A 16,757-nucleotide genomic window follows, 5' to 3' on the forward strand; every position below is an offset into this window, starting at 1 on the left:
AATGGGCATATTTCGCTGATATATTACAAGAGAATGCCTGAAAGCGGTGGTTTTAATATTTCAAAGATAAGGACATAAACCCCCTTGCGTCAAAAAGAAGAAAGAAGAGAATTGTTGCAAATTGCAACAATTCTCTCCACGAAAAAAAAATTTCGTAGAGCTTTTTTTTTTTTTTTTTTTTTTTGTGAAGACATCAGTTTATTCAGGGTCACTATAGCATGTACTGCAACTGCAAATGATTGTAATAAAAAGGAAATGCCCTACGCATTGCTTACTTCATATAGCCGAAATAAAGGCCAGTGGCACAAAAAAAAATATAAATCTGGTGTTGGCACGCAAAAAATAAAAAAATATAGCTTTTGTGTTTTACCGAGGTTACCTAATCTTCCTATAATTTTACTGAAAGCTTCCACCATTATGTCACAGCTGTGTGCTCAATCCTATCAGTTTTATGCGGTCCATCCAAAGATCACCGAAACATTGTGAACTCCCAGTATAATACCAACTAGCTGCCGAGATACTGCCTTGATTGAGAAGATTTTTCAAATAACTGCTTAGGTTACGCTTACGTGAGATAGTTTGCACTCGCCTCTTAGGAATGCCGCTTTCTTGGGTGTCAGAGGCAGCCTGGTGTCCTTGTTAAGACTGACATTTGACGCCATTTCGGCCACAGTCCTCTGCAGGACACTGGACCCCCACAGAGCAATGGCCAGGTTCTTCACAGCAACGCTTGACCTTATGTCCTGGTTCACTTGTTGTCACCCCAGGCTTTCCACGTCACCTTGACATCAACCGTCGTAGAAATGCATCTATAAAAAATTAGAATAGGAAGCGAAACCGGTGTATTCGGTGGTGAGATCCTCCTTTCATGAAATGCTGCTTCGTGCATATTGATTAAAGCAAGTTTCGTTAATTTAACTCCTTTTTTAGTTGAATCATTTTCAAAAATCCTGCGAAGCTCCCATGCAACACTACTACGGTGCTCGAGCTATCAAGTTCTTTTATTACGTTCCCTGATTCTGCCGCTGTCAACTGCAAGGGGTACTGGGTGGCAAGCCTTCTTGTAGTGTCGGCTGCTGGCGAAGATTATTTGGCCGGCTCAAAAAAACCTGACAGTGCGATCACTGGCTGGCCTTGTGATTTCGCTCTTCCCTTTCCAGCCCCCTTTGCCTCCTTAGATGGTGTTTCATGAATCCCCCCCCCCCCCCCCGAACTTTTCGGTCGGCGTAATGGACAGAGAACATGAGAAGATGCGCCCACTGATTTGAGTTGCCGTTGCAAGGCGCGCCACTTTTTACCTGTGTGCGGGGTTATCATGCAACCTCGAGCGTGGCTGGGACTATAAAACTAACGCTTTAAAAGAGAAGAAGCCACTTTATGCTCCAAGAGTGCTGAGTTTCATTCCCATGTACCTGGTGATCATAGGAAGAATAGACCATTTTCAAAACCTAAGCAAGCAACATTGACAGTCGCCATTTGTTGGACACGAAAGCTGTGATTGGATCGAAGACCATGTGAAATGCTGACGTTGCACTCACGTCTATCCACGCCAATCACTGACACGGCGCTTGTTTCCAAAGCGTACTCGGAATCCGCGTTTAAGAAATGGCGGCCTTGGATATGCACACACTTCTGAAAAGGGTTTATTGTTTGGGCCAAAGGTAATTAATGGGGAATACGATGCTCCATGTCTTTCCGCCTAATGCACTCAAAGTGTTGAGCAGAATGTTAGAGATGCAGGTTTAAACTTTCTACAAAGAGATGTCGCCTTAGATATGTTTTTCAAGACACTAAAACTTGGGTCTTACACCACTGCTGAAGTGATGCAACACCAAAAAACAATAATTTGTGGCAATGGTGCTGAAAGAGAGATCTTATTTGAGCAACATTTATCGAGATCTAGATGGTCAATGACAAATTGTCAAGGCCTTTTCATCTTGAAGACATTGTGCAAGCATAGAAATGCCTTCTTTCCAGAGGTATCTCTTATAAAGCAAAAACTTACCAAATCAACTTACCATTTCACATTCTAGGAAGTTTAGCAGCTGATATGGCTCCACCTCAGCGGGCTCTTTAGCAGCTGCCTCAGCGGATGCAGGTCCGACTGTACCAGCTGCTCCATCTAAGGTTGCAGGTATTGCAGCTGCACCACCGAAGGCTGCATCTGTGTTGCACATGCTCTGCATCACAGGAGCTGGTGCTGCTGCCACTTATTTTGTGAAAAATATAAAAAAAAATATATGACATCAGTCAGAACAATGTGCAGGACTGCCACATGATGTGTGTAATGCTACAATAAAAGCTGAGAGTGGGAGTGGGGTCAACCAACCACGCACCAGCTTGGAGCAATGCGGCTGCACTCCTGCCCCTGTGTATACATGGAGAGCAGTGCCACATAACACAAGGCTGATTGCAGTTTGGTCCAGCCCATACGCAGCTTCTATGACACTGTCAGCCAAAAACTTAATAGGTATAGTAAGGGTCGTGGACATGACATTTATGATGCTTTAGCTTGTCAAAGAGAGTATGTTGAATGCATACCATGCTCCTGCAGTCATGTATTCGAGGTTAGGAAATAGCACGGAATATTTTTCATAAATATCTACTGCAAAGCTTCGCAACTCAGGAGTGTTCTGAAGAGTTTTACAGATTATAGCTTCTTGACTACACGGCTTGATAGACCGAGTAAAAAGTTTTTGGGCATAAGTGAGGCAGAGATGTACAAGAATCGATGCAAAAAGTCCGCAGTACGTGGAGACCAGAGTTCGGAACAGGTGTGACAGCATTTGGCACGACAAATATGCCAATGTCATTATTTATTTTCGCAACATTAAAATGACTCTGAAAATGCGACCAGCTATGGGGTGTATTCACGCAAGTCTTGTGAGTGTTGAATTGTAGGTACAGCTCCTGGTTGTGTCCTTGTGCGATATATGACAAAATATTATAGATATTATTACTGGAAACTTCTCTGAAAACCAATGGGCACGGTGGCGAAGGACGTGAGAGGCACTGTTTACCACTCTTGCCGTTCGTTTGTGTTTGTGTGTTGTTACTTATGCCCGAGTCCCACTAGAGCGACAAACAGAAACAGACGACACCGACAAGCCTTCAACACATGCGGTATCCTCGCGATGGTATACCTTTGGCAGGCGTTTATAGTCGTTCGGTGCTCGTGAAGTGACCCCGGGTGATTGCAAGCCTGCCGAAGATACCCTCGCGTGCGTAATACTTGTATCCGAGAGTAGCCTCTTTTATTCTATGCACAAGCCTGTGAAATCGCGACAGAGACTCTGGTTTGAGGCTCGTCGCTGTCGTTTGTTTCTGTATTGTCGCTCTAGTGGGACTAGGGGCTAACAAGCGCACCAATGGGAAGGCTTTAGCCATTATTGGGAACACTAAATAAAGAAATACAAAAAAAATACAACACCCAGCAACACTGCATGCAAGTAGTGATGCACTTCTGTTGTCCACTCTGCATTCCGCTTACGAATGAAATGTGCAATTTCCCTAGAGGCTTTCATTCCAGGCGAGTGGCATTAGAATTGCTGAAGGCCAGCCCATAAACACAGTCTATGTTAGAACAATCCCAGCAGCAATAAGTTGCTATTGTATTGCCCAATATATAGAGCACCTTACCATAAACAGCCTTGGCAGTCTCCCATGAAGCCTGGACTTCAGCAGAGGAGACTGTCATCCTGTGTCGTCCCAGGACACTCACATCGGGATGGTGAAAGTGAATGCCAACTTCTGCTTGGCAAGGGCTGCAGTAAGTATAAAGATGAAAACAGAGTACAATATACAATAAAAAATATTGTGGACCAACTTGAAAAAAGTGCACAAAAAAAAAAAAAAAAGACAAGGACAAAAGGACAGGAACACGTAGAACACAGACAGGTGCACACTAGCAACTCAATCCATTAAAAACAAAAGAAAGAAGAGAGCATCAGAGAAATCAAAAAGGCTGTGCTCGGAGAACTGAGCTTCAGGAACCGTGGCGCGAGGCAAAGATGTCAGGTAGATTGTTTTACAGAAGTTCTAGAATTAACAACATCCTTTCCATGTAGTAAAGTGGTGAGTTCATTCTAACTGAACACATTAAAAAATAGTACACAAAAAACAAGGAATAAAGGGTCGAGGAATACATACACTACATACAACTGCAGACTCCCAAGTCACATAAATTATAGCAAAAATAAAAAAAAATAATGCAGAAGGAGTTTTAGCAAAAGTCTAAACAGGTCCAAGTGGAACGTGTTAATTCAACCATAGCCACAAGGCTAAAAACAATTTCCTTGTTAGCTCAAGTAACAGACGAATGTGCAGACACATTGGTTGCCCATACTATGAATAATAAACACCTAAAATAATCCTCTTTTATGTTTTTCATAGTATATGCTAATTATCCACGCTTTTTTCTAAGGATGACATACACGAGCAGTGTAAACAGTGGATAGATAGCTGACAGTCCATCGTGAATTTTAGATAGAAATTGAGCTGTTTTGATGTATTAGCCATCGATCTGTTACCTTAAACGACGAGAAAATTATGGTTTTAAAATCTGCACTTGCGAATGGGTAAATCAGCGCGTTCCACTTGGGCCTCTGCTCGAGCTCCTTCCGCATTCTTTATTTCCTTCTTTGTTTATGCGAGTTGAGTCTGCGCTTGCATGTGGTCTATGCGTTACCCTCCTTGTCTCCATGACTTTTTGTGAACTAATTTTCAAGGTGTTCAATTAGCCCCAGCTCATCCCCTTACGACCAAAAACAATTACAACCTACACCATTCACTAAAGGCAGTACCAAAGAGAAAAAAACAGGAATTGGGTGAGGTATGAACACTATATACTTACACTGAACAAAATATACCTCCCATAAATTGGCGCGACACAATTCAAAATAAGGACACGCTTGTAAACTATTCCAGAAGCGGTGTCAAAAAGTTTTTCGCGGGCACAAATTTTTGCGATCGGGAGTGGCATGCTATGCATTAATCACCGTGAGGTGATTTTACCGCGGCACCAATTTTTGGCAATTCTTTTCCGGTTATAAATCGAGAAAATGAAGTCGTTTGCAGGCGACTGGGCGGCGGAAGCTACGGGCCTGCTCGATCAATCAATCGCTGACTTTTGCCTGGTCCAGCTCTCCGGACGCAAATACGCACACAGAATCCACCAGTGGTGTCAAACCTAGAGCTTCGGCGATGGAGGGGCACCGCGCTCTTCCAGACATTCTAGTTTACCAGTAAACAGTACGGTGGAGGGAGGCAATCAAACCACCCCCCCCCCCCTCCCTTTATTTTTCCGTCTTAGCATGCCTGCCTGCCTGCCTGCCTGACTGCCTGCCCGCCCACGCCCCCGCCCGCCCCCATGTCCCGAAAATTTCCGCCGCTACTGATGGACCTGGAGCGAGTATGCAGCCTAAGCGCTCATCTGTGACCGCTAATTAGTGCGAGGATGGAGTGCTCTGCATCAGGGAAAAAAAGAAGAAACACAGCCTGGCATAACACCATTCGCGCACAATTAGTAACAACGATACAAGCAAGTGATCTAGAGACAATAACAAGCATTATGAAGGGAGGAAAGAATAATCTAGCCCTAACGAACAAAGAAAGGAACTTACTTTGAAACGACCGTGCCACGATCTCGGCTGTTGAGCAGATTCGACGTAGTTGCACCGCTCACAGTAGCTTCCTTTTTTCAGACACATTTGAAACTAAGGTGAACTCCACGCATCACGAATAATCGGTAAATTTACTTTATGACGGAGATTTGAAACACACACGGACAACGCGACCGGCAAAACGTGCAAAATAAGATTGTGGATTATATTGGATCGCATTCGTTGGCTATTATGGATGCCTAGCGACTTTACCGAGGCAATGTTCGAGTATCTTCAACAGGCTTGCAATAAAACGATCAGCAAAGCGCTTTAAAACGATTACAAGACACAGTAATATTAAATTATTGAGCATGTCAACATCACCACAATGTTAGAAATACAATCCTGAACAGGTAGCAAAAAATTAAATACGAGACTAGCCACCCAATGTTTAAAAACGAATTTAGCAGACATATAAGTTCTAAAAAAAACCACTGCAACCGATGGGGCGCGTGGCCTATCTTGTTAGCGCGGTATGCTTGTGACCATATGGTCGATGGTTCGAATCCCAAAAAATTAAATATTTTTTAATTTTTTTTTATGTTTTTTTTTGTTTTTATTGATTTAAATATTTGCTATGTTTTTTTTTGCGGTCGCCGGCCCCCTACTTTCGGGTAAAAATCACTGAAAATGTAAAAATAGGAAGTGCGAGCCCAAGTTTGAATTGTGATACGTGCACAAGCCCTCTTGTTTTGCCGAGATAATTCGCTCCCTCCGTGCTAATAGGTGGGTCAGTGTAATAGGCAAGCGCCGCAAATCCTTTCAACGAAGTAAGGAAGGTAATAATAACGGGAATATTGAGAGAAAAATGGGAAAATGCGTAAGTGGTCAAACTAGCTGCCACAGTGAGGCAGCCAAAGTTTGACTGAAGGCGGTCATCTTTACCCACTATTCAAACGAAAATACCGCTACTTTAAGGCAGTTATTTACCTAAGCTCATAGCGCGCTACGTATTAAGCACATTTCTAAATTTTCTGACTACCGGAAAGTAGTACTTAATTTTGTTCTGGTACATCCTGGTTTCACTTATCGGGGTTGCACTCCGCAGTTTTACTTCTTTATTAGGCCTAGACATGTTTTTATTTCTGACATCCAAGAACAGTGCGGATACTTAAACTAGCTAGCAGAAACGGTATCGTTCGGTGTTATAACATTTGTTTCGTAGCGTCAAGGGGTCACGTTCACAAACCCGGCAGGGCAGACATCCACAGCGCATTGGTGTTTCTCGTTTTTTTCTGCTAAAAAAAAAAAAGAAAAAAAAAAGGAAGGTTTTTTTTTTATATTCCCGCTTTTCTGGTGCGGTATGTCTATAACATAAGCTATCGGGATTCGGGCGACAGATCGTCTGGCTATGTGAACATTTGAAATATTTCTGTTAGATGATCGTAACTAAGACATTTGATTCCTCTCTGAATCAGCATATTTTCACACTCAATTAAAATTACTAATAACATGGTCTGAGGAGAGTTACGTACCTCTCGTGACGTCGTGAGCAATAAATACAATTACTTTTTCTGGTTTCTGGAGAGTAATGTTTATTATTGTTTTTGAAGCTCAAAGCGGGTGCTCAATCCTGCCACGTGTTTTGTTTTTTTGTTTTCATTCGGAGGCTCCGCTACAGTGGCGTCACAAGGGGGGGGGGGGGGGGGGGGGGTGTAGCGGCGGGCTACCGCCCCGGGTGCCCCTGACCCTCGCGACGCCACTGATCCACTATACCGTTTTTATTTTTTATCCGAGTCAAACACGTGCGTATACCACCGGACGTTAAGTATAGTGCATCAAATTAAACTAGATTCCTGAAAAAATATCGTTCGTCGTTGTAAAATTTATTTTTCGTGGCGTACGTGTTCAGATTCTCAATATCCTGAATGTGCTTTCCTCGCCGCATTGTTTTTTTGTTTTTTTTTCTTGTTTTTGCGGTAAAACACGTCAGCCTTGGCACGCTGGGATCAAATACGCCAGCGTCGGCAGTCATTTACGAAGGATTTATCAACGCAAACATTTCCCCTCGCTATTCATGCTATTCATGCCGCAGTTGGTCGGAATCTCAATGATGTGACTGCATAGTGAAAACGGCAAAAAAAAAAAATAAAAATAAAACGATGTCGGTCAGCAAACGGAACTTCAACGGCAGGACTCGCCAGCGTGAAGAGCAAAGCGCAGATTCCAGAAAGTTACTGAACTTCCATGTAAATACTGGCCATCAAAGACAGCAAAATACCGATGCCGGCCAGTTACTGGAACCTCCATGAAAATACTGGCCAGCAAAGACAGCAAAAACACAATTCCGGCCAGTCACTGTAACCTCTGCTCAACTGGCCAGTTCGTAAGACGAGACGCCAACGCCGGACGGGGCCGGTAGCTCAAGGGCGCCCGTGGCCGGGCGCCGCATCCTGTTACAGGACCGGCCGGCGTAGTCCCGATACCGACCGACGCGGTGTGCTACCTGGGTACATGCATTTTGCTCAGGAAAAACTGCTTGCTTTTTGTTTTTCAGTCTGTCTCCATATTGGTCTTTTTAAAACATGCTCTTCTTTTAGACTTAATCACTATTCTGCTGCAAGATGATTGCATTTGTTCATGTATACTCATCAGTGCACTAGCTTTTTTTCTTGTTTTGTTTGCGCTTCACTGGATATCTGTATAACAAACCTAATAAGAGTCCAGATAAGTCATGTCCTGCATCTAATTTGTCTGTTGCCTATAAACATATAGATTTATTGCTCTGCATTTTGGCAATACGCTTTTTCGCTAGAATACAGAACTCATAAGGTCACAACACAGAACACGAAACTGACTTCGGAACAATGTTGACATAAAGTATTGATGCCTGTGCATTAGAAGCCCCATTTTGAAAAAAAGCCCGCGTGGTCGACGTCGTCGGCGTAGTGTTCTGCGCACTGGGATGAACGATGTAATTAAAAAAAAAAAGACTTACAAAAAAGTTATATTTTGCATGATTTCTGTAGAATATATCTTGAGGGGCACATTCACAGGCTTCCCATAGGCGTCACACATGTCCCGTGTAGCTACACAGAGCGCCCTCTAGCGTGTGGCATCCCTACAGCAGCCCGCACAATGTCGCACTTGTCCTATGGGATGCTAGGCTCTATCCCCACAGGCTGCAGGGTACCTACATCAACCCATAGAATTTCCTACATGTGCCATAAAAGCCAGAGTTTTATCCCCACAGACTCTGTGGGTCACCTAAAGAACCCCCACGGGCTGTGTGGGTTACCCAAAGAAGCCCCCACAGGCTGTGTGGGTTACCCAAAGGACCCCACACAGTAACCCGCATGTCCCATAGGCCCACAGGCCTGACCCCACAGAGATTTCAGGACACCCATACAACCCCATGGGTGCCCCATAGAGACCTCTAGGACCCCACACAAATTTTCTGTGGGTGCTCTGTGGGCATTTGGACCAGGGTTGCCATTCCTCACGACACTTCCTTCTTTTTTTCCACTATTGTTAGGAATGGCTCTGCTTTCGCATTCAATCCACGTAGGTATACCTAAGTGCCCCTCCAATATTTTGTTTACGTTACATCATACGGCGTCACACAACATGGTATGTCATGTCGTCACCTGAAGTGTGATGTCATCGAACCGAGGACATATTTTTATGACCATCTTTTGGGCACATCAACGCCGATGCCGTCTTTTGCCGTATTGGGACAAGCTTCTTTTTGAGGGGAGAGTAATGCCGCATTCCGAAGCGGCTGAGAGAGCACAGCAGCTGGCATGCCCGGCTCTCACACAGCAGCACCGGGTCCAAATCTCAGCCGAGGAAGCACATTTTATTCTTTCTTTTATTCCTCTGTTAACATTTGGTACCACTCGGTTAACGCGGCCGGACGTCGGATTTTTTGCTCCATGGACCCCATATAATGCTTTCGCGTAATAATACATTAAATGTGCCTTTTTAATGAATTTCATATAATGCATTAAAAAGGAACATTCAGTCAGGAATGTGCCTTTTCGTGTGGTAGAGTCGCACAGCTGCCCACCTCTGTGAAAATCACTACTGAGGTACGAGGGGGCGCTAGTGATCACCAAATCAGGTTCGCGCCATTCATACGTGAAGGATCCTTTTGGGTGCACTGAAGATTTGTGTGGCATTTTCTTTCGTTGATTCATTGGCGCATCTCGCCGTTGATCGCAGTCCTGCACCTCGTTAGCTCTAACGGGCAGGATGGACAGCTCGGCAGACTCGTCGGCTGAATCCTCCGTGTGTAGTTTAGCGTTGTCCTTATGCTGCTTCAAGTAGGAACGCATGTGAAGAGTGCGCAAAACCTATGCCTCTTGCTTACGCTTCTTTATTCATTGCTGGTCGCGTCGAAATAGCCAAGTTATGTGCGGCTATGTTTGCCCTAATATGTTTGTAATACACTTTGGATAATGTCGTAACATTCCGTTGTAAGTCACACAAAAGTTGCGACAATTTTGTTATGTTAATACGGATTTCTTCTCGGGTTTTGTCACACGCAAGTTTATATCGTAAGTTTGCATTTTTGAATTCGGCCTCTGATGTCTCGAACTTCCCAATAATTCAAACTTAGTGAATTGCATCGATTGTGAAACAGAGGTGGATCTAGACCTCTGTTTTGGGGTGGGCGGAAAATTTTTAAGGATACTATACTCCCATTCTTTCTTGTGCAAGGGGGGTCCACTCATGTCAAATTGCCCTTCGAGAAGGGGGGAGGGAGAAGGGTCGACTTTGTTTGAGGAAGGGTGCCCCCCCCTCCTCCTCTTGGATCCGCCACTGTTGTGAAAGCTGCAGTTGACACTCACCCATTTGGAGCATGGTTTTATGATCCGCATAGAACCCTATTACTGTTTCCTTCCTTTCCATTGTGATTAAAAACACTTCTTCAAGATAGTAAACAAACACAACAAAAGTAAATGAAAATACAGAGGGACAAGAAGTGGACATAAAACACTGGCGCCAGTGTTTACCACCACTTATTGTCCATGTGTTTTTTTGCGGCGCTTGTCTACGATCATGGATCAATTGGCCCGAATCGCCATATTAATTCTGCAAGGTGCTTATAAGTATTAGCTTCTATATGTTCAAATTTGGTAAACTTCATAAGCGACAACATCTGCTCGCTTATTTTTGTTAGACCTTTTCAAAAGCCGAAATAAAAGAGTGCAATGCGTCGGCAAAAACAGTGAGCGATTGATTCTATCAGACTCGGGGGCAAAATGTACTTTTGTATTATGGTGCCCCTGACAATGTTATTAGTGCCACTCATTAAACTATCAAGTTAGTGTGTAAATTGAGTGCCTGGGCTGAGCAAAAATGTAGGAATTTTAAATGTGACTTTCCGCATTTAAGGCTGGTTCACACATACAGTGCAGCACTAACTCAGCCCTGTTAAGGCAACGAGTCACTGCTACTTCCATGTCTTGTATCGTGTGTTCTGAGTGTCCTCCTTTCCTAAAGGACTGATGTCCCAGTTTGTAGTACTGATTTAGCGCTGAGGTAGTGCTGCGCTGTGAACAGGATACCTTGCTCGGACATTGACGTTTAGATAAGCAGATCAACGTGCAACTGTGCATCTTTTTTCTTTATAGGTTAGTACAAGGTCTCCCATGGACACGAAGGCAGTACAAGGTCTCCCATGGACACAAAGCCAGTACAAGGTCTCCCATGGACACGAAGGCAGTGTACCGCAGGCTCGAATTTTGCATTTTTAATAAACCAGTTATTATTCCTTCCCACAGTTTTATGCAGGCATTTTCTGAACCCTGCATGCGTATATAGGCATACATATAAGTGACACTTGCCCTCACTTTCCCCTTCCCTCAAAACAACGGTTACATCCGGACCACATGTCATGCAATCTCTTGCCGTCTTCCCTCTTAGAACTCTCTATCTACAAACCCATGCTAGGAGTATAATTTCTAATACATTTCATTTGAAAGTCTAGATACACTGCTTGGAGTCTGTTGAAAATGGAATGTTTTTTTCTACTGCGTTGCAATTCAGGTTTTGATGGGCCATCTGATTAGGTATATTCCAACTCGTCGCAATATACCTAATGCGATGGCACGTAAAAACCTCAAGTACAACGCGGTGGAAAAAAACATTTGATTTTCAGCAGAGACTCAAAGTAGTGTATCTAGACTTTCAAATGAAATATATTAGAAATTTTTATGAGGTGGCACGACAAAACCTTAATTGAAACGCGGTGGCCAATAGTTTTCGTAAACTCCTTAGGAACTCATTGCTAAAAAATCTATTGTTTTTCAACACAGACTCGAAACGGTGTCAATAGACCTTCAAATTATATTCATATAGAATACATTAGAAACCTTATGCGGTAGCACGCCGAAACTTCAATTGGAACGCGGTGGCCAATAGTTTTCGTAAACTCCTTACGGATTCGTTACAAAACTCATTTTCATTTCTATTGAGACTCGAAAAGATACGATGAGTAGAGTCCATATACTTTCAAATGAAATTCATTAAGAATTTTTGTAAGGGTATGACGCTTACTCATCCTGTTTTGCGATTATTGTGGAAACAATGGTTTTGCGGTTCATCCTTACGTTTTCAATATGTGTTATCTTTACGCGTCTTCGAAAATCAGGGCGAGATGTTAGGCAAAATAATGGCAGGTGGTCCTTATACCTGGTGTAAATACACTGGCGCAAACATTTCTATATTCTGTTTCACAGAACGTCACTAGAACAACTCATTTGGTAAACTGCCATAGGGCCTGCTTTGCAAAAGTGGCTCCGATCCGTACTCGAGAACCGAGCTAGAGGCGATCGCAATGCCGCCATTTCTCGCCGCTGCGGGCGCTCCGGAAACTGCACGGTTGCACATATTGATCCAGGTGAAGCTGCGCGATGACCTGTGGCGCCCCCTGGGAGCGCTATTTCACAGTAGCTATTAAAAACAAATTTCATGTTTTGAGTCGTCGCTAAAAAGAGGCGCTGTTATTGCAATTAGTTTTGTCTCGCGGGACGTGAGCGGTCCGGGTTTCAAGGGTGAGTTCCGTTGGTTTTACACGACGTCCAAGCTCAGCCGACGCTACGAACGGATGGAGCCAGTCCGGCAGCGGGAAAAGCGTAGTATCATGGCGCTCGTTCATCGTCTCTGTGCGCTTGCTGTAGCCGGCTAGACTACTCATGCTCTCCGAATGCGCAGTAATCCAGTTTTGTTTGTTTGGCAATGAACAGCGAACTCACGAAGGCGACGAACGCCGTGGCATTGCACATTTTGGCGCTGATGCTATAGGCTCATCTGGACCGTAGCGTGAGCTGTCCTTAGATTTTGAACAAAGTTTATATCGGTTGTACACATATTGATAGAATAACAAGTTTAGTACGTCGCTCTGGTACGACGTATCACGGTATTCTAGAACCACAGACAGTTTAACGTGTAGTCGACTCGATGGCAAAATGATCGCATTTATTTTAGGTCTATACTTTTACCACCCATAGGCAAGATGCTGGTGCAAAACACACGTTTGGTAATCATACCATCGTCGTTTTAGCAATGCCAAATGTGCGTCTGTTGCACTAGTGGAGACTTTAGCGCACCGCAGAGCAATTCTCGCGCTCCAAGTCTCTATAACATTTATAAATTTTGCCGTTTTCAAGTACACCCAGATAGTCGTTTATAAAAAATACTTATAATTTTATCAACGAATATGATAATTAAAAACGATAGATCTTAATAATTTTGTTACGATTAACTTCCTATCTTATGTGCTTCTGACCGCATACAAATTTTAAGTAATAAAATTAGAGTAGCTTTATTTATTTATTTTTTTTTTAAAGCGAAAAAACGTAGAAACATATTGGATGAAGATACTTTGGCCATATTTAAGCAAAAAGTGCGAGTTATAACAGTGCCCTTTTTATTTGTACTTATTAGGTTCGGAAGAGGCTATATACCCAAGTAGCACAACTCGCTGGTTTGGGAATGGGGCGGTACCGGTCTGCCGGCAAGATCCTACTGGCCCGACGCTGGAAACGCCCCGTGGGGCGACAACGGGCCAGTGAGATTGCCAGTCACTGGCCAGCGACTGGGACTGACTGGGACGCCCGGCACTGGGCGTCCCAGTGAGTTCCCGGGATGCTGCCAGCACAAACCCCCAGCGTAGTACCAGTAATACAGTAAGATACCAGCAAGACCCCAGGCTAGCGGCCTCAAGCCATACAGTTCCCGGTCTTTTTTCCCAGCGAGTTCCCGGGCTGCTGCCAGCACAAATCCCCGGCATAGTACCAGCAGTACCGCAAGATACCAGCAAGACCCCAGGCTAGCGGGCTAAAACCATACAGCTCACGGTCTTGTTTTCCATGCTAACATTTGGTTTTGTGTGCAATTCACACCTGAATAGAAATGATGTAGTTCATAACAAGGGTTATTTTAACACGTAATGTGTGTAAACAATAAATGAAACATACAAAATTGTTACCGTCATTGTTTATGGTCAGTTGCAGTGAAGCTACAGTCGGCTGGTAATCATGCGCTTGTCGCCAGAGGCGTGCGCTGAATGAAAGAGGCTGCATGTCACGGGCCTAGGAAATTTTCTTCACACTTCTCATGCAGCTTGTGATGCAAGTCGACCATGCACCCGAGAAGGCAAGTCCTTCATTACAGCACCTGTAAAGAGAATCGACACCACAGTAGAATGACAGGGTAAATCAATACCAGCTGGACATGACAATCCAGAAATTCCAAACTGGGGTGAGGGGCATGAGACAAGCAGCTCATGTAAAAGGAAATTTTTTTGTAGCTAATGCACTAATTGTCTTTATTTTATTTTCGATCTGGAAACTATATCAAAACAAGAATCCCTAAGGGACACACCTGTAACAACACACTGGATGACCAAGGGGCGAAAATGGTCCAGTTATCTCATAATCAAGGTCAGCCATTTGTATGAAAAAGGCCCACTTCAAAGAAAGGCTTGTGGAAATCATCTACTTTAATTCAAAAGGGCATGTGGAGAGACGGGCGAGCTTGGCAGAGTAGTTGGCATGTTGGTTAACACTGTCGTTTGTTACGATAGGTGTGCATGCAGTCCCCGATATCCACATTCAGCATTTTTAGGTAAACATAGCGATTCATTAGCATTACTGAGACAATGACAAATCATACCCTTGACGTATACAGCTCACCGTTGTACACATACTAATGAGATTGGGTAGACACAGGTAAACATGTAATGCATTGCAGAGTATGACACCCCGGTTCCTACATAATGGCAACTTGACGACTAAAAGTCATCTGCAGACTTCATGAAATAAAAAATAGCGACTTACACAAAAACTAGTATATATTATCAGCGTCCACCATCAAACTCACATTGAGTGTCTTCCATCGGCATGCCCTAGCCCTTTAAAATGCCCGCAAGCCTCACTTACTTTAAGCATATGACATCCCATGAGATGAAACATTCCCTCGTTATCATCATTAAGATGTCTACAGGTGCGAACAGTTCAGGAATATCAATTGAAAGATACCAAATCAGTAGTGAGGTAGTGTACAGTGGCTGGTAGATGCAGGTTAATATGTATGGGACATCTATTTTCTAAGTGATATTGTTTATCTGGTCAATTTTCTTCACATACCCATCACATACTGGGACAAGGTTCTCAATACAGTGGAAAACAGGAAGGAGGAGTGAGTTCCAGATTTAGTTTTGCACAAGTTATGTGGCAACTGACTTCATCCTCTTAGAATTTATTAGAGTGGATCTGGGTGTAATGATGTCTAGCCCGACAATACTGCCAGGAGCACATGTCCCAAAACCTTCAGAAACGGGTAGAGGAAGTTTTAATCATAATTTCCGTATTGCGATGAGAGCTGCTTACACTGACAATTGGTGTGAGCAGTGTCGGCCATCCCTCTGTCTGAAATATCTATGCGTCAGCCACCCCCTATCTGAAAAAGTTTTAGCTGAGCGCTTTTTACGGCCCGCTCAGCTCAGCCACTGAGCGGGAAATTAACCAGGCAGGCACGTAACGCTCAGTCGGCAGTGGCCATAGGGGTGCAGGAATTGTCTTCTCCATCGGCATCTGCGCTCCGGTTGGTCGTTGCTGACTGAGCGTTGTGTGCATGCAGGTGCTTTCCTTTTGAGTGGAGCAGGTCTAACAATGCTCAGATAAAACTATCTAATGTCTATGTCACAGCCTCAACAGCCAAACGAGCAGTCTTCTTCCTCGCTTGCACAATAGACCAAAATTGCACTGCATACTGCTTTAGAGGCTTGTTGGCATGTTTCACACTCACTCTCTGCAGACAGCTAGGACTATCGGTAAGCGAGGGAAAAAAAAGTGTGAACACATATCATGCATGCCAAAAGAAAACATCAATGGGACTACACGAGACTGCATTAAAGTTGCCAATTGGGCGCATTTTATACTGCACAGCCACTGGCTGAATCACATAAGTGTCACACGTGCCGAGCTTGAAGTACAGTCGTGATCTTTACGAGTGTGAACAAGCGATCGTCGACTATTCAGTACTGGGAGCATCATGCACCAGCGGACTTGCTCTCCTTTTAAACTGCCTTGCGAACCAAGCATGGTAAGTCATCTGATAAGGAGAGGACGTCACCACGGACAGCACTGAGCAGTTGATAATCACCTGCCTACATTCATATGGATCAAGTCTCTACTTGGCCAAAGTAGGCAGTATGTGTGCAGCAGAAACGGCTGTACTGAAATCTCAAAAGGATGAAAGATCAGAACAGGCTTGGTGAGGTTTCACATTGCAAGTATGCCCATGCAAATTTCACTTTCTAAAACATAAACACGCATTTCAAATTGTCATCCAGGACAAGCTGCTATTACACAGCTGTATATATAAGGCAGCTTACCATCAACAACCTTCGCAGACTGCCATGGACCTGATCCTCGGCTTGGCTGATGATGCAGGAACGAATTGGCCTAGTCGATGCTAGCTTCCGTTCGGCAAGGGCTGCACTGAGTATAAAGATGAAAAAAAGTGTTGTAGATTATGTGAAACAAACAAAAGCAATCCTAGCATCCACAATTCGCTAGAGGCATTGAAAACAAAAATAAGAGGTTGGGTCAATTATTTTAATGCAATATACTTCGGACACATACC

The 16,757-nt window shown here is 43.8% G+C and overlaps 1 long non-coding RNA gene across 1 annotated transcript; it reads right to left on the reverse strand.

The window, feature by feature from the left end:
• Window positions 1-593: 593 nt before the first annotated feature.
• On the reverse strand, window positions 594-3,695 carry LOC121833277. Its single transcript, XR_006076599.1, has 3 exons — window positions 3,640-3,695; window positions 2,019-2,209; window positions 594-809 (listed from the first exon to the last, which is right to left on the reverse strand). It is a non-coding gene; the product is annotated as an uncharacterized LOC121833277 (long non-coding RNA).
• Between the last annotated feature and the right edge of the window lie 13,062 nt (window positions 3,696-16,757).

Source organism: Ixodes scapularis, unplaced genomic scaffold (genome assembly GCF_016920785.2).
Source record: "Ixodes scapularis isolate PalLabHiFi unplaced genomic scaffold, ASM1692078v2 PGA_scaffold7__128_contigs__length_106722199, whole genome shotgun sequence".
Lineage (NCBI taxonomy): Eukaryota > Metazoa > Arthropoda > Arachnida > Ixodida > Ixodidae > Ixodes > Ixodes scapularis.